A 17,393-nucleotide genomic window follows, 5' to 3' on the forward strand; every position below is an offset into this window, starting at 1 on the left:
AGTCTCCTGTGGTCCAGCCTTCCTGGTGCCCCTGTGCCCGGGCAGGACCCACAGCCCTGAGGGCATTGTCTGCAGCCCCTGGAGGGCCCGACCCCACGCATACTGGACGTCCTGTGCACAGCTCCTGTAGCCACTCTGACTGTACATATCTGTGTGCCGTGAAATAGTCCCCTGCTTGAAAAATAATAATAATAATTTTTAAAAAGATTTTTTTTTTTTTTTGACAGGCAGAGTGGACAGAGAGAGAGACAGAGAGAGAAAGGTCTTCCTTTGCCGTTGGTTCACCCTCCAATGGCCGCCGCTGCAGCCGGCGCACCGCGCTGATCCGATGGCAGGAGCCAGGATCCAGGTGCTTTTCCTGGTCTCCCATGGGGTGCAGGGCCCAAGCACCTGGGCCATCCTCCACTGCACTCCCTGGCCACAGCAGAGGGCTGGCCTGGAAGAGGGGCAACCGGGACAGAATCCGGCGCCCTGACCGGGACTAGAACCCGGTGTGCCGGCGCCGCAAGGTGGAGGATTAGCCTATTGAGCCACGGCGCCAGCCTAATTTTTAAAAAGATTTTATCTATCTGAAAGACAGAATTGCAGAGAGACAGAAAGAAAGGTCTTCCATCTGCTGGTTCACTCCCCAAATGACTACAGTGGCTGGAGCTGGGCAGATCCAAAGCTGGGAGCCAGGACCCTCTTCCAGGTCTCCCAAGTGGGCGCAGAAGAGGAGCAGCCAGGACCTGAACCAGCACCCATTTGGGATGCCAGTGCTGCTGGCGGAGGCTTAGCGTACTACGCCACAGCGCCTTAATAAATTTAAAGACCCATCACCCAGAGCTGGAGCAAGTCAGCATGCACCACGCTGCCTGGCCTGGGAGGCCGCATGACCGAGGAGCCCCGTGCATCCCAGAGACATCTGGTCAGTCCCCTTCACGGCCAGCTCCCTTGGTTCTGCCACAGGGACACAGGGGGACCAGAGACGCGTGCCTGAGGACAGCCCCCTGATGGACAGTCTGCAGGCCAGACTGCGCTGCGGACATCTGCTGGACAGGCCGAGAGCCGCTGTGCACGTGAGGTGTCGCTGTCCTTCCTGGTCTTTAGGAGGCCCACGCTCTTGGCTCTGTGGCACAGCCGTGACGGCAGGGGCACAGGGCAGCGCCGTGGCTCCTCCAGTGTTAACGGCACAGCTCTCTGCCTCCCCACTTGGCAGGTCAGCAAACTGAGGCTCCTAGAAAGCAAAGCAGTGGGCCCAGCCCCGAGCCCCCGTCATCTACCCCCGCAGTGGTCAGCTGACACAGTGGCCACAAATTCCGCTCAACCCCATACCTGGTCCTGCGCAAGGTGTCTCTGAGGCTCCCCCTCAGGCCCGTCCTCTGTACTCCCCTGGGCTCAGCTTTGACATCTGACACCACCATCATCTTCACCAACACGCTCACGTAGAAGAACTTGAAAAACCTTGCTCTCCTGCACTTGGGTGACCCCTGACCCCACCCAGGGCTGACTACCAGAGGTCAAGAGGCCCATGACCACATGGATCCTGTCACCACACTGACCACACACCAACCGTCACACCACCTGGCCCCCAAGCTGCCTGCAGAACGCAGACACCAGCGAATAAACCCAAGCCCACAAACTTCCCTGGCAGCTGTCTGCGCCACGAGAGGGGCCGGCGTTGCTCAGGCACTGCCTGTAGGGTGGGTTCTCATGCAGCCAGCACTCACGGACGAGGCCTCACAGACATGGCAACCGCCTCAGCCCAAGGTACCAGCCATGCAGAGAGGGGCAGGAAGTGCAGGGCGGGAGACTCTGACCCCTCCGGAAATCCACACGGCCGTGTGCGTGTGTGGTCAGCACTTTGCACCCACAGTCACCCACTGGCAGACGGCCAGCTCATGTCCACGTCCCATCCTCTTAGGAACCACAAGACAAAAACTGTGCTGGTGTCATCATCCCACGTGACAGAGGAAACAGATCTGAGAGGGGGGGGGGATTTGCTGGATGTCTCAAGCCATGCTTGGCACACACAGAGCTCAAGCCCAGTCTTCTGGACAGAACTGAGAGCCCTGCTGTGGATGGGTGTTCACACTCACACTGGGGCAGGACGGATGTGAGACAGCCGTGTGTGGACGGGGCACTCACACTCACACTCACACTGGAGCAGGACAGGTGTGAGATAGCCGTGCTGTGGACAGGGCACTCACACTCACACTCACACTCACACTGGAGTAGGACGGGTGTGAGACAGCCGTGCTGTGGATGGGTGTTCACACTCACACTGGGGCAGGACGGGTGTGAGACAGTCATGCTGTGGATGGGTGTTCACACTCACACTGGAGCAGGACGGGTGTGAGACAGTCATGCTGTGGATGGGTGTTCACACTCACACTGGAGCAGGACGGGTGTGAGACAGCCGTGCTGTGGATGGGTGTTCACACTCACACTGGAGCAGGACGGGTGTGAGACAGCCGTGCTGTGGAGGGGGAACTCACACTCACACTGGAGCAGGACAGGTGTGAGACAGCCGTGCTGTGGAGGGGGCACTCACACTCACACACTGGGGCAGGACGGGTGTGAGACAGCCATGCTATGGACGGGGCACTCACACTCACATTCACACTGGAGCAGGACGGGTGTGAGACAGCCGTGCTGTGGATGGGTGTTCACACTCACACTGGAGCAGGACGGGTGTGAGACAGCCGTGCTGTGGATGGGTGTTCACACTCACACTGGAGCAGGACGGGTGTGAGACAGCCGTGCTGTGGACGGGGCACTCACACTCACACGGGAGCAGGACGGGTGTGAGACAGCCGTGCTGTGGACGGGGCACTCACACTCACACTGGAGCAGGACGGGTGTGAGACAGCCGTGCTGTGGATGGGGCACTCACACTCACACTGGAGCAGGACGGGTGTGAGACAGCCGTGCTGTGGATGGGGCACTCACACTCACACTGGAGCAGGACGGGTGTGAGACAGCCGTGCTGTGGACGGGGCACTCACACTCACACTCACACGGGAGCAGGACAGGTGTGAGACAGCCGTGCTGTGGACGGGGCACTCACACTCACACTGGAGCAGGACGGGTGTGAGACAGCCGTGCTGTGGACGGGGCACTCACACTCACACTGGAGCAGGACGGGTGTGAGACAGCCGTGGTGTGGATGGGGCACTCACACTCACACTGGAGCAGGACGGGTGTGAGACAGCCGTGCTGTGGACGGGGCACTCACAGCAGGACTCCAAGCAGGCATGTCTGGGATTCAGCGTTCCTGTAGCTCTTTCCAGCTGTGTGAGTTGAGCAGAAGCAACCACCTAGCACCAGCGTGTGTGCTTGCTTGTTCCTAGCGGTGGAGCGTGTTTCCTGTGCCTGATGTGGGGTTCCTGCAGATCCCAGCGTGTCACCCTGGGGCCCCACTGTCCCCACCATCATCCTCGTCATCTTCACCGTCTTACCACCACCATCTATCATCACCATCACCTTCATCTTCTTCACCATCACTGTCGCCATCTTTTCCTGTCCTTGTGGTGATGACCATCCACTAGCCCTGTCAGGCACCCTGGAACACCTTGTGCCATCGTTGTGTGCTCATGACCACCACTTACGAGAAAACTGGAGGGGCTGGTGCAGGGGCACAGTAGGTTAATCCTCCGCCTGTGGCACTGGCGTCCCATATGGGCACGATCTCCCAATCCAGCTCTCTGCTGTGGCCTGGGAAAGCAGTGGAAGATGGTCCAAGTGCTTGGGCCCCTGCACCCGCGTGGGAGACTCGGAAGAAGCTCCTGGCTCCTGGCTTCGGATCGGTGCAGCTCCGGCTGCTGCGGCCATTTGGGGAGTGAACCAACAGAAGGAAGACCTTTCTCTCTGTCTCTTCCTCTCACTGTCTGTAACTCTACCTCTCAAATAAATAAATATTTTAAAACCGAGGATCCAAGAGGCAGCGCAAGCCACCAAGGCCACATGGCCAGCTGCTGGCAGGGCCACCTGTCCCAAGGGCCACAGTCCCCTTTGCAAGCCGGGTGTGGGGTGAGGGTGCCACCCTGCAGTGATGGAGATGAGTGAAGAGGTAAGCGGGCAGCAGTGGAAGGAAGAAAATGACCCCGACCGAGCAGCTCCAGCCAGGGAGGGTGGACAGGTCGGCAGAGTGGGAGGGCTGAGCTCCGCAGAGGGCTCCGCTGGGCCGTTGGCCTCAGTGCCACCCTGGCTTCCCACGTGCCACACCCCCTCTCTGACCTCAGCTGCTTCATCTATAAGATGGAAAGCGCAGACCAGCCTGTCCCACTCTGCAGTGGGCTGAACACAAAGGCCCCCGGCGATGGGGGCATCCGAGCGCTGCAGGCTCAGGAGTGGACATGAATGAACACGCCAGGTGTCATGGGCACGTGGACACTGCATGGGGTGTCTGGGGCGTGACGCATACAATGGTGAGGGAGACGGATTATGTCACGCAGGTGGGCAGAATGGGCCGCCGAGTGTGTGACAGCTAAGTAAGTCCTCGAGGAGGCGGGGTCTGCTGGGCTGGCACCGTCAGCAGCGGGGAGCGACTTTCTAGGTGGCAGAAGCGTCCGATGCGCAAGGCCAGGGGGTCTTCATGGCAACCTGCCCAGACCAGCGTGACCTGCGTCAGTGGGGCGGGGGTGGTTGGGTGCGGGGACTGCCGCGGCAGCGTGGGGCCCAGCGGGCAAGGCTGTGGGTTCCAGCCGAGCGAGCCTTGTCCTCCCGGCTGTCCCTGTGATGGGTGGGGCACTGCTTCACATGGCCCCTACGCCACTCGTGCCATCACAGCACAAGCTTCACTGGCAACTGTCAGCGTGAGCGTCGGGAGCTGCCGCGCTCTGAGCGCCGCGCCGGCCCTTGGGGGCACCTGCAGGCTGCGCGCGTGCCTGGCTTCGGACAGTGCACCCCGAGCAGGGGCATCTCACATGCTCTGCACAGGCACAGGTGTGTCCCACCCAGCAGTCTCTGTGGCAGCCTGGGCCACACAGGGCCCCGGAGCAGAAGCCCCTTCACTTAGCTCTGGGTCCCTGCACACAGCCCGGAAGTCCCGAGGGAGGTGGACGGTGACCTCTGTGGGCCTGCCTCTGTAGCCCATGTGACTGGGCAGCGTGAGGAGAAGACCAGACACCAGACACCCAGACACACCCAGAGAGGGGCGCTGCGCGCTCGCAGGCCCAGCTCAGAGCCCCTGCCCGGGTTGTCCTGAATCCCTCCACAGCCACAGGTGGAGAAACGGAGGCACAGAGGGCGCGGGCTCGCTGCCCAGGGCTGCTGGTCAGACGCAGAGCTGCCCCTCGGCAAGCACTGGGACCAGACGGCTCGGCACAGGCAGGGCCAGCGCCAGGGGCAGGGCGGCCGGCGAGGCGAGGGTGCCGGGCGTGGCCTCCTCCAGGCCGAAGCTTGTCCCTTGCCAGGCTCTCTCCATCTGTGCTGTTCGTCCATGCACTCAACAAGTGTGCCCTGCCCCCAGCTCACGGCCTGGCACAGCCGGAGCCAGAAGGGGGCCACGCGGCCGGCATGGAGATGCCTCTTTGGGACTGACCAGCGGGCGTTGTCATCGGGGCTCTGCAGCAGGGGGCGCCACAGACACCAGGTCTCTCTGGTGTCATGGAGAGGAGGAAGGCGTGGCCGGCGTCAGGGCCGGCCTGGGACGGAGACACCATTGGACAGAGAACGCTCCCAGGGAGCCGAGCCACATTTTTTCCAGAAAAATGTTGGAAGCCTCGGTGGCCAGGTATGCGGAAAGAAAACCTGTGGACACTGAGGCCATTCACAGGGGGCCCGCGGCGGGGGCGTCTCCTCGGGCCCAGGTGCTGGGGAGAAGGGCACTGCTGTTCACCGTGCGGCCCTGGCTACAAGGGCCAGTTGTCCGCGCCCGCCCTCGCCGTTACCCCCAGCAGCACGAAAACACCTCAATGTGCCTTTTACTGCCGGGCGCCGGCTCAGCGTCGGAGCCCAGCCAAACGTGGATGGGCACTGATCACCGGAGGGCAGCAGGGACGTGGGGGTTTGCTGGGCGCGGTGAGAGGGGACACCCAGGAGGGGAGAGGGAAAGGGGGCCCAAGGGCCACAGGCCAGAGCTGAGGCCACCAGCCTCTCCTCCCTGCCCCGCGCCTGCCCTGGGCACTGCCCAGCCGCCTCCGCCCAGGCCCTGGCCCTGCAGCCGCCCGTGAAAGGGCCCATTCATGCCCCAGGCGGCTGGCTTGGATTACGCGGCTGCCTGTTTCCTTCTCCGGGGAAGGAATCCCATCGTGAGGGCCTGCGAGGGGCTGAGTCAGAAAGGCCCCGGCCCCGGGCAGCCGCGGGGGCGGCCGCTCATGGACCCCGCGCTGGCACAGGCTTACACGGCCAAGCAGGGGCCCGAGGCCCAGTATGGCAGGCGAGCCACACGGCAGGCACCGGGCCCGTCTGGGGTTTGCGCCCAGGCTGCCTGCACCTGGGACACCCAGAGGCATGTCCAGAAAGAGTGGAGCCTGTGTGAGGGGCTGCAGGCCTCCTTCACAGGCACCCCAAAGCCCCCAGGGGCCCGCTTCTCTCTGAAGTGGGAGGGGCACATCTGCTCAGGCCCCAGGACTCAACAGAGCTGGGGGCACAGGTGGGCCCTGGCCAGGACTGGTTCATCCCCCTTGTAACTGCAAGGTGGCTGGAGCCCGTGATTGTGGGGAGCAAGGTGGGCTTCCTGGAGGTGGTGGAGGTGTGCTCAGTGCTGTGAGTCCAGGAGACTGGGCAAGGCATTCGGCAGGCGCAGGGGTATGTGGGAGCAGGTGCACGTGTGTGTACAGGTTCATGTCCAGACACCCCGGGGAAGGGAGCCCTGGCCGTGCTGCCGTTTGAGTGCAGAGGGGACAGGTGCAACCCAGTCCATCCGAGTCACAGCCACTTAGCCTGGAGCACTGGCCGGGTGCAGCTCACACGGGCTTCTGGCCTGGCCATGGGCTCCTCCTCCTCCTCCTCCCTGTCCCCCACCCCACCCTGCGTCCCTCCTCTCCCATTTACTACACTTTTTGGGTGAGCCCCCAGCCCAGGCACAGCAGACCCCGCAGTGCACCACATCAGCACTGCACTGTGGGTGGGCAGTCAGGGGTGCTGGGCTTCAGCCATTCGCTTTCTTGCCCAGAGCCTATGTGGTTTCTTTGTTTCTTTTCCTGCCTTTGGCCCCCTAGTCCTGCCCAGATGCCTGAGGGGCATGGTGGGCAGTGGGCAGGGGCCTGGTCTCAGGGTCAGAGACAGCAACCCTGGCAAGGGTCTGTCCTCTCAGTCGCCTCCTCTTGTCTCCGCTGTGTGTCCAGCTGCCTGGACCCCCAGGGGCTCCCAGCCACTACCAGGGAGGGCAGACGTGCGGCACCAAGGCCTCCTGGGCAGTGGCTGTCCTGCTGCCTCTTCCTAGAAGACCAGGTGGAAACTCAGGGAGGGGCCGGCACACCCATCAGGTGCAGCCGCCGACCTGAACCTGGGCTGACGGATGCCCTCATGTTCCTGAGGCGGCCCCCAGCACGCGCCCCAGGAGGTGCCCTGTGCTTCTGCACTTGGTGACGTAAGGGGGCCCCCGAGCCTCCACACCCCACTGCAGGGCCCTTGCTCCACCCAGCGTGGGCGGACGCTCAGTCTGCCCCTCCCCCCTGCTCCCAGCCCAGGCCCCGGCAGCAGCTCTCCCCTCGCCCTGACCCCGGCCTCAGGGAGAAGGCAGCAGCAGTGGTCAGTGCCCGGGACCGGGACCGGCTCTACCCTGACTCCCTTGTCCTTAGAATGGGCTCTTTGCAGCCTCCAGCCTCAGTTTCCCCCTCTGGAAGATGGGGCTAAGGTCACCAGCGAAACTTGCTTGGGAAGGTTCAAACAGCCAGGTCTCAACACCCACACCACGGCCACTGACACAGGCTGGCCAGCGTGGAGGGTCTTGGTGCATGGGGCTGGTCAGGTGTGGATCCATACCCAGAGCAGGGGTGGGAGGCCGCTTCCAGGCTCTGAGGGCCACGCTGGAGTGGCCCTGTGACAAGATGTTCCTGGAATCTGCCAGAGCTCTCCCCTCGGCCCGCCCCATGTGTGTGGTTTCATTTTCGCACGAGGCCAGAGTCAGGGGGATGGTCAGGGGGATGACTCAGGAGCTCTGCCCCACTCTGGCGACGCCCGCTGGGGGCCACGACGCCTCTCCCTGAGGGCGGCCCGCGGCAGGCCTCCAGCCCTCGGGGCCTGGGGCCTGGCTGGGCAGGAGGCTGTGAGTGAGTGCACGCACTAGCCATGGTTGGGCCATTTTCCTCCATGAGGCTTAGCGCCCTGGGCACCTTCCAGCTCTGATCCCTGCTCAGGGCAAGGGGCAGGAGCTGGGGCTCATATCTAGTATCTCGCTCCTCTGCCCAGCACTGGCGGCCGGGGAACCTGGGCTATAAGGTACCACCGGCCAGCGGGGGAGCGCTGACACCAGGCTTCTGGACCACAGGCATCTGGGGCCACAGGCTGCCGCGAGGACTCGGTCCTGTGCGCTGTGGGTCACTTGGTGTCCGTCTCTCCTGGCAGATGCCAAGAGCCACCTTCAGCTGGGAGGTCCCCAGACACTGCTGGGTGTGGAGAAACACGAGGTCACATGCCGGGGGTGGGGGCTGTGGGCCGGGGAGGCGAGAGAGGAAGAGCGCACAGTGTAGCCCGGCTCCTTCTGGCCAGAGCCCAGCCAAGGCACAGGGCTGCTCAGCTGGGCAAGCTCCTCTTGGTTCTCACACCCACGTGTCAGGTGCACCAGGGCTGGGGAGGTGTGCATGCACTCAGTACACACATACACAATACTTGCACACATATTCACGTATGTATCCACGTGTGCATACACGTGTGCACACACATTCACACTTGCACATGCATGTGCTCACACATACAGTAACATGCACACCCGCACATCTCCACACATGTACAGCTCGCATATACATGCTTGCACACACGTACACATGCACACGCACATTCCCACTTGTATACACTCAGACGTGCACACATACAGTCACGTGTGCATGACTCAGTGTATACCTGATGTGCCTGTGCTTACGTGCTCATGTGTGTGCGCCCCCATGTAGACATGCACTTCATATGTGTACACACTCAGATATGTTTACACATACATACTTGCACATGCGTGTGCTTGTGCGTGTACACATTCACGTGCACACAGGCACACCCCCCCACACATGTACATATGCGCGCACACCATCACACATGGGTCTTGAGACCGCGGCCTTTCAGCAGCAGGAACAGAGCTGGTGCAGGGAACCAGGAAGCAGACACCAGGGAGTCCCGTGGGACTGAAATCCAGCCCCACCGTGGGGGGCTTCCTGCTCCCCTCCCCAGCTGTGCTGTGTGGAGAGGGAGATCCCAGGCCCCTCTGACCCCTGAGACGCCACGGAAACGTAACACGGGGCTGGGGACCAAGGGGCTCTTGGTGGGGCGTGGGGCCTCAGCCCCTGGGCCCCCTGGCAGTTCACATTCCAGCGAGCTGGGCCCTCTGCTCGCCTCTGATTGGCAGTAACTGCACTCAGGCGCGTGGAGAAAGGAATGCCCAGGGGGCTGGGCCAGCCCATTCACCGGACACCCGGTGCTAGCCCTCGCTTTACATGAGAAAGGTGCTCCCCAAAGGGTGTGCAACCCGAACTTGCTAGTTTAGGGCCCTGGCGCTGGTTCTGCAGGGACGCCCCTGCACTTCTCAGAACCTCAGGAGGGGACGGGGGACACCCAGAGTGTGCGGGCCCTGAACTTGGAGGGGCGTCACGCGCTCTGGGCCTGGTTCGGCTCTGACCTCGGCTCCCGCACCGGTGCAGGACGCGGGGAAACAGCTCGTCCTCTCCAGGGGCCTGGATGCTTCCAGAACGCACCCGCCAGTCTGAGGGTGAGGGACATCAGCTGGGCCCCTCCTCCCGCACACTTTTTGGGGTACCCTCACTCCCTCCCCACCAGGAGCACAGGGAGCGCTGGCCGCTGCGCTGGTGCCCGGGGAGGTGCAGGCACCGAGCCGCGGCTGGACCCGGCAGGGGCAGTTGTGGTCGCGTTTCTGAGAGCTGTGCTGACCGGGCGCTTCCGTCCCGGCAGCACGGGGCAGCCGCTGCGTGGGGGTGGGCTGGCCAAGGAACAGCAGCGAGAGGGTGGGCGGGTAACACCTTTCCCACCAGGGACCCCGTGCACGGGGATCCCACCGCCGAACACCTAGGAAAAGCAGCTCTAAAAATAGCTGGGGGGGGGGGGAGGACGTGGGAGGGCGGTGAAGTTTGTAACTGAAGCCGGCCCGGGCCTCCTGGGGCAGCCCCCGCGGGCTGCCGGCCGGCGTCCGCCCGGCCTTCCGAGCGCCCAGCCCCGCCGCGGCCGCGGGGCGCTGGCCTGGCGAGGACGCGGCCGAGGCGCGCCGCCCCCGGCCGGCTCGCGCGGACCTGGGCAGGGTGGAGGCGCCCTCCTCTCCTCCCACCCCGCCCGAGGCGCAGCGCGCGGCGGGGGCTCGGTGCCCGGCGGGCGGGCGGCCCGGGCGGGCCTGCGGTCGGGGATGAGGACTGAGCCTCGGCGCCGCGGAGCGCTGGGGCTGCGCGGGCCGGGCGCCGCCGGGCCCCGTTCGCGTTTCGGGGGCTCGCGCGTGGCCGCCAGCGCGGCGAGCAGAGCGGCCCGCGGAGGAGGAGGTGAGTGACGTGCGCCGCGGCCCGGGGCAGGGCGGCCTGCACCGGCGGCGCCCCCGGGACCCAGGGCTGGGCGGGGGTGGGGGTGTCACCTGGCTGCTCGCGCCCCGCCAGCTCCCGGCCCCACTCGCCCGGCCGGCGGCCGCGGGCCGGCCTCGGTCAGCCCTGCCCGGCGCATCGGCAGCAGCGCTGAGGAGCCCCGCCTGGCAGTTCCTGAAGTGCTTGGGGTGCCGAGCGGGCCGGGGAGCGGGGCCACCCGGCTCATTCATCGTGGATCCCGGCAGCTCGTCCCCAAGCCGGGTGCTACCTCCCTGGGTCAGTCCCAGGACCTGCCGGACCTCGGCGCACTGGGCAGCTGCCGTGGCAGCTCCCGGGTGGGGGTGGGGACTGTCTGGGCCAACTCAGGGGTTCCACGCTGCTGGGCTCCTGCCGGGAGGGGGGGCCACGCCGTGTCCCCACCCAGTCCTGCACCCCCACGGACTCGCCAGGCCAGGGTAATTTGGGTGGAGGAACCCGTGGGGCGGGGGCGCCCCGCGTGGCAGTGGCCGGAAGGGAAGGCCAGCGGGGCTTCCAGGGACTTGCCAGCCACTGGGACTCTGTCACTGTACCCTGGGCTGGGGGCAGTGAGGCCGCTGGACGCAGGCGGAAGCCGTTAGCTGCCTGGACTCCCACCTGGAGCTCCTCTGGGTGCCGTGTAGGGACTGTGCCACGTGTTACTGTTCAGTCCGACTTCAGAGTGGCTGATGCTGCTGCCGGTGGTGCAGCCCCTCTGCATCCCGCAAGGGGGGCTCTGGTCCCCTTCTGCAGCGGGCTGGGTGGGGGTGCGCTGGGGCCCCTGCCTTCCTGAAAATGAGTGCAGTCGGCTCACTGTGGGGACGGGCGAGCGGAGGCTGGGTGAGGGGTGGGGGAGGCGGCCTGGCGGACCCCAGACCACAGGACAGGGCTTGCCCAAGCTAGGAGGAGGTGGAGACTCAAGGCCGGTAGGAAGGCAGGGGATGACTTGAGAGGTCTCCCGCAGGGTCTCCCCCCAGGAGAGCTGGCCACTTCCCTGGGCAGTCGGCGACTAATCAAGCCAGTCCCAGGGCTTCAGGTCAAAGGGGACTTAGAGGTCACGAACCTCAGTCCTCTCTCCAGACTCCCTCGGACCCCAGCTCCAGGTCACAGGCTGCTTGAATACCTCCCGTGACGGGGGCCTCATCCCCTCGCACAGTCGCTGAGGCAGACGAGGCTGGGGAGGCTTGCCGCCTGTGTGCCTGTCGATGCTGGTCCCGCCGACCTGGGACCACGCGTCGCCCAAGGAACTGCCCGGAGACGGGATTCCCCTGCACACACCCTGCCGCCTTCCCCCGGGAACCCCAGCAGGCCTCTGCCCCTTCCTCACATCTGCCGGACAGGAGTAAATCCGAGTGCCAGGCAGGCCTGGACGCAGAGCCCGGCCTCGCTCCCTCCTCTGGGACCTTGCCGCCGTGGCTAGCGCCCAAGTCAGTGGCTCCCGTAGCTTCCTGGGAGGGCGGTCGCCCTGTCTGCTGCTGCACCCAGGACAAGGGGCTGAGGAGGGGAGGGTGCACCTTGGGCAAGTCCCCGGACCTCTCTGGGCCCTGATTTTCCCATCAGATAAATAGGTAGTTGCCCCGAGGATTCCTGGGTCTGACCGATGGAAACAGTGCCCGCGGCATAACAGGGCACAGGTGGGGGTGTGGCAGGTGGGGGCCCTACCGGGTCATAGAAAGGGTGCGAGGTGCCAGCTGGCCACAGAGGTGGAACATCTGGGGGGGGGGCTGTGCACTGCAGTCAGGCACGGCCCTGCAGGTTCCTGCCGTCTCCCCCCGGGAAGGTTGGTCCTCCTTGGCTCTGGTTCCTTCCAGAGGGCCCAGGTTGGGAAGGGGGGTGGGGGAGGCAGCTCCACTGGCCACGGCACCGCCTCCTCGCCTACCCCAGCCCTGCAGGTCCTTCTCCAAACCCTTCCCGCCTCCTGTTGGGACACCCCCATCCTGCCCCTCCCCCGCCTGGAGAGCCCTGGCCCCCACGCTGCCCTCCTCCCAGCAGCACCATTTCCATTGAACTGCAGACCCTGCCAGAGCCACGGAGGCTCAGCGGACACGGCCCCACCCACACCCAGACAGACGAGCGCCGCAGTGGAGCCCACCTCCACGTAGCCCCGCTCCTGGCCCGTGACTGACCCCTAAATGAGCCACACCCGTTCGCTGACAGAGCTGACCGCTGCCCTGGGGTCTGAACTGAGCAGGGGAGGACTGTGCTCAGATCCGGCTAGGTGTGGCCCACACTGGCTTCTCGGGCCTCTCCCAGCTTTCCTGACCATTGACCCTCCGCTGTCTTCGGGGACTGACCACGATCTTGCTCCTCAGTCCCATCGTGAAGTTGGCTGAGGACTCGCCACTTCCCTGGACAGAAGGAAAGGCAGACCAGTACAGCTGGGCAGGTTGCTGACTGACAGGACATCCAGCCCATGCGCTGCCCACCAGGCCTCCACACACCGCAGGGCTGTGGGCACCCAGGGCAGCTCTTATTCTGGGCCCTCAGAGGCATCCAGAGCTCAGTGGCTGCCCCAGCTTTGACATGCGTGTGCTGTACGTGGCCTGCTTGCCTTGTTCCCGGCACGTCACACGCAGCCCGTCACGTGAGCACGCGGGAAGCCGCCCCCTTGGCCTGAGCGGGGGCGTCTGTCATTTCCGACGCGGGATTCCCTCCCTCATCAGGTGCTGTCACCCGTCCAGGGCTCCCCCCACCCCGGCATTCCTCCCAGTCGACATCACTCTGCACCTCCCCCTTGGCCCACGCATGCCACGCCAGCTTTGGGGAGGGGGGAGAAGCCGGGCGGCAGGGACCCACCCCAGGGGTGCCGGGGGACTTGGGCTGGCTGCAGTTAGCTCTGCGCGTTCCTGCCTCCAGATGCTCCCGAAAGCCCCGGGCCCCACCCCTCACAGTGGCCCGCGGTTGCTGGTCCCAGGGAAGGGCCTGCTCTGGTGGCCTCCCGGGGGCTCTGAGCTTCCCGGCCGTCACTCGCCGCGCTCTGCCTGGGGTTGCCGAGGATGACGTTGCTATTGAGATGGAGCCGGCTTTGGGGTTTGGAGTTCCAGATACATGCTCCGCTGATGCCCTGTGGGGAGTGGCCGGGGGTGGGTTGGAAGGCGGGGCTTGCCTGGGAACTATGGGGCGCCTGCAAAGCCTGGTGCAGGCCCTTGCCACCCAGCGCTTGAAGCAGAGGGGCCCCATTGCCGCCACCGGGGCTGGGAGCCTCCCTATCCGCCCCCAGCCCCACAGCTCAGGCCCCTCCCAGGAGAGAAGGTGAGCTTGGGGACATCGGGACCCTGGGCCAAGTCGCACTCAGCCTTGCGAGCTGCAGAGGGGTCTGGGTCTGCCTTACAAAGCGGGCAGGGGCTCACTAGGCTAATCCTCCGCCTTGCGGCGCCGGCACACTGGGTTCTAGTCCCGGGCGGGGCGCCGGATTCTGTCCCGGTTGCCCCTCTTCCAGGCCAGCTCTCTGCTGTGGCCAGGGAGTGCAGTGGAGGATGGCCCAGGTCCTTGGGCCCTGCACCCCATGGGAGACTAGGAGAAGTACCTGGCTCCCGCCATCGGATCAGCGCGGTGCACCAGCCACAGCGCACTGGCCGCGGCGGCCATTGTAGGGTGAACCAACAGCAAAGGAAGACCTTTCTCTCTCTCTCTCTCACTGTCCACTCTGCCTGTCAAAAAAAAAAAAGCGGGCAGGGGACAGATGTCCCCACCTGGTCATCGTGGGGCCTCACGGTGGCTGTAAGGGGTCGCCAGTGAAAGAAGCAGCCAGTGAGGGCTGTGCCAGCCCCAGTGATGTCAGAGTGCCCCAGTGGGTGCTGGGTGACTCCGGAGTGGGGGACAGGGCCGGGCATGAATGAGCTGTGTCTGAATGGCCCTCCCCTCCCCCACCAGGGGAGAGGCCGCAGCCGGTGCAGGAGGGGGACGTTCCGTGCCCCAGCGTCCCTGGCTCTGCTGACAGCGTCTGTCCTGTCTTGGGGCTGCTCCCAGGCCGGCGTCCCAGCCAGCGGCCAGACAGAGCCGACATTCATGACGGCCACTGAGGCTTTCCGACCGGCTGGGCACGGGCACCAGCACAATGTGACCGTTGGGAGCGTCCCGGGCGGCGTGTTCCGCGTTCCTCCTGGACTGCTGTGCCAAGGTGGCCGAGTGTAAACAGAGCCTGCCCCTGCGGCCTCTGGACATGGCCACTGCCGGGGACTGCCCTGGGGAGGCTGCAGAGAGGGGCAGGGGCAGGGCCGGGTGCCGACCCCACACCAACCCTTCCGGGCAGGCGCTTGGGGTCTCTCCGGGTGCCCTGTTCACATGATCGTGCCACAATCCCTGACATCTACTTCTAGAACCTTCCATCACCCCACAAGAAACCCTGTACACATCCCACTGAGGCCTCGCTGCCCCTGGCAGCTTCCAGCCAGCGCCCATCTGCCCTGCATCCGTCCCTCCCCCCCTCTGAGTGCAGCCATGGCTTTGGCTCTGTGGCCTTCGGCACCACGTTCCAAGGTTTGCCGTGGCAGGGCCTGTGTGGCAGGCGGCTCTGTGACCCCATTCCTGAGGCCGACTCAGCGCCAGGGGTCTGAGCAGTGGTGTGGGCGCAGGTGTTCCTTTCTCCTGGGGAGGCCCCGCTGCACCCCGGCAGTTGTCACCTTGAAGAGCCTCCAGGCTATGGCCGTGGCTGCAGCTCCGTGGCCTCCCCTGCCCGTATGTGAGGGACCCGGCCACAGGCAGGGCAGGGGTCCCACGGCTACCCCTGAGGCCTGGAGTCAAACTCTGCCAGGCAAGGGAATTGAGACAGGCAGCCTCGCCCCCCAGAGGCCACACGGGTGCACAGTCCCCTCTGCAGGCACTGCCTCCTGTGCCCCACTGTCCATTTGGGGAGCCAGGCGACCTCCGCCCAGTGGCCCTGAACGAACTCGGGAGGAGACGGTGCCTGTGAGGAAGCCCCGCCTACCATGTGGCCAACACCAGACGCCTCTGGTCCCTCTCACAGCCTCTGGGAAAGGATGTGCCTGGCTTCTTGGGCACTGCTGGGCAACGCTCTGAGTGGACCCCGGTTCCAGGAGACCGCGTCCCTGTGCCCACCCATTGGGGCTAGATGCCCGGGGGGCTTCACTTGGGTCCCGTCCTGCGCTGCTTCCTCCAGCAGCTGGCAGAGCCACCTCGCCCCACGGCCCACCCCAGGGGGAGAGGCCTGGCCCTGGGGGAACTCTGGCCAGGCTGCCTGACCCCGTGAGGCTGTGTGCACCACAGGCCTTCTCCACCCCAAGCGACAGGAGGCCACTGCGCCCAGCAGCCAGGCTGCTCCGGCTGTCACATCCCCGTGGCTTTGGCCACGGGACCAGGCAGGAGCCACAGTGCAGCGGCCAACCGCCCAGGCACAGAGTCTGGCTGGGGCAACCACTGTAGGTCAGGAGAGGAGCCGTGGTGGGCAGAGCTGCCCGGGTCTCTGGGCAAGGGTGGTCCGGAGGACAATAAGGTGTGGCAGGGCAGCCCCACCCCCACCCCGAAGGCAGCAGGGAGGCATCCGGCCAGCCCTGCTCTTGGGGAGGAGGGGGCAGGGGAGGCCGCCCACCCTTCTCACTCACCCACACTGGCCTCCTGACCAGAGCTCTGAGAAGGACCACACAGCATGGGGTGTGTGGCCAGGGTCTGTGGGCACAGTGGGGCCCTGCGGTCATCACCTGCCCCCTCAGCTGCCCTCTGTGTGTGCCCTTGCCCTGTCTTGCAGGTAAGGCAACGGGCACAGAGAGGTGAGGGACCGCCCGAGACTCGCACCCCCGGGGCAGCTGAGGGTCCTGGTTCTGAGCAGCTGTCACCTGATTTGTTCCATGCAGGCGGCCGCCCCCGGCTCCGGAGCCCCCAGCACGGGGCTGGCTCTGCATGCAGGGCCCCAGTGCCTATGGCTGCCCTCCGGGGGCCTGGTCAGTGGCCAGCAGGGGAGGCCTGCCCCAGAGCAGGATGCAGCCCAGGGCCTCCATTTGAATCCAGACGCTGGTGTGGCTGCAGCTTAGCTGTGCAGCACAGCGGGAAGCCACGTAAACACGATCCGTGCTGTGCCAGCGTCCACCTGCGAGTGCACACCGCACACCTGGGCGGTTATTGATGGGGTTGATTTGCTGAGAATCCTTGTTGGGCGGTCATCTGCGAATGCTCGCGTGTGAGCGTTAGCTGATGCCCTGGGACATACATGAGTGATATGTCACTGTGAATCTAACGTGACGGTTGCTGTGGGTAAATGAGTACGTCTGCAGGAAAGCTGCGACCCCTTTGCTCTTGCCGCCATCTTGCCGGCCTTTGCCGCACATCCAGTGCTTGTGTCCCGTGCGTGTGCACAATGCGTGCATGCAGATCCTGCCCAGGAGCGCGGGACCCGAGGCCCAGGAGGCTGAGGGAGCAGTGAGCTTGGTGGCGCGGGGTCCTGACTTTCAGGTGGCGCCCCTTGTACGTCGGCAGCTGGGCCAGTCCAGGAGTGCTGGGAGCCCGGCACGGCGGTGCCTCTGCGGGCGTGTATGTAACATGATACCACCAACCAGAAGCCATCACGTGTGGGAGACATGTCACACGTGGTGACATGTTATATCACACGTGGTGAGACATTCGTACGGCAGTGCCATGTCACAGACGCTGTACTGAACTGCATGGCGTGTCCCACAGGAGAGGATATGGTGTCACATATGGCGTAATCTAAAACATATTTCAGAGAACACTGCGGCTCACTAGGCTAATCCTCTGCCTTGCGGCGCCGGCACA

General features: G+C 64.8%; 1 protein-coding gene across 3 annotated transcripts in view; it reads left to right on the plus strand.

The window, feature by feature from the left end:
- The window catches only part of ZNF469 (zinc finger protein 469), a 204,256-nt gene that overhangs the window by 154,190 nt on the left and 32,673 nt on the right, over positions 1–17,393 (plus strand). The window contains exon 1 of one of the 3 annotated variants that reach the window (XM_070061894.2): positions 10,245–10,616. The exons of the other annotated variants lie outside the window; for them this stretch is intronic. The gene's annotated coding sequence lies outside the window, so the exon portion shown is untranslated. Of the gene's footprint in view, positions 1–10,244; positions 10,617–17,393 lie in introns of those variants that run through there. 3 annotated transcript variants of the gene reach the window in all.

The sequence above is a fragment of the Oryctolagus cuniculus genome, chromosome 18 (genome assembly GCF_051225735.1).
Source record: "Oryctolagus cuniculus isolate XC-2025 breed Fujian yellow rabbit chromosome 18, ASM5122573v1, whole genome shotgun sequence".
In the NCBI taxonomy this organism is placed as follows: domain Eukaryota; kingdom Metazoa; phylum Chordata; class Mammalia; order Lagomorpha; family Leporidae; genus Oryctolagus; species Oryctolagus cuniculus.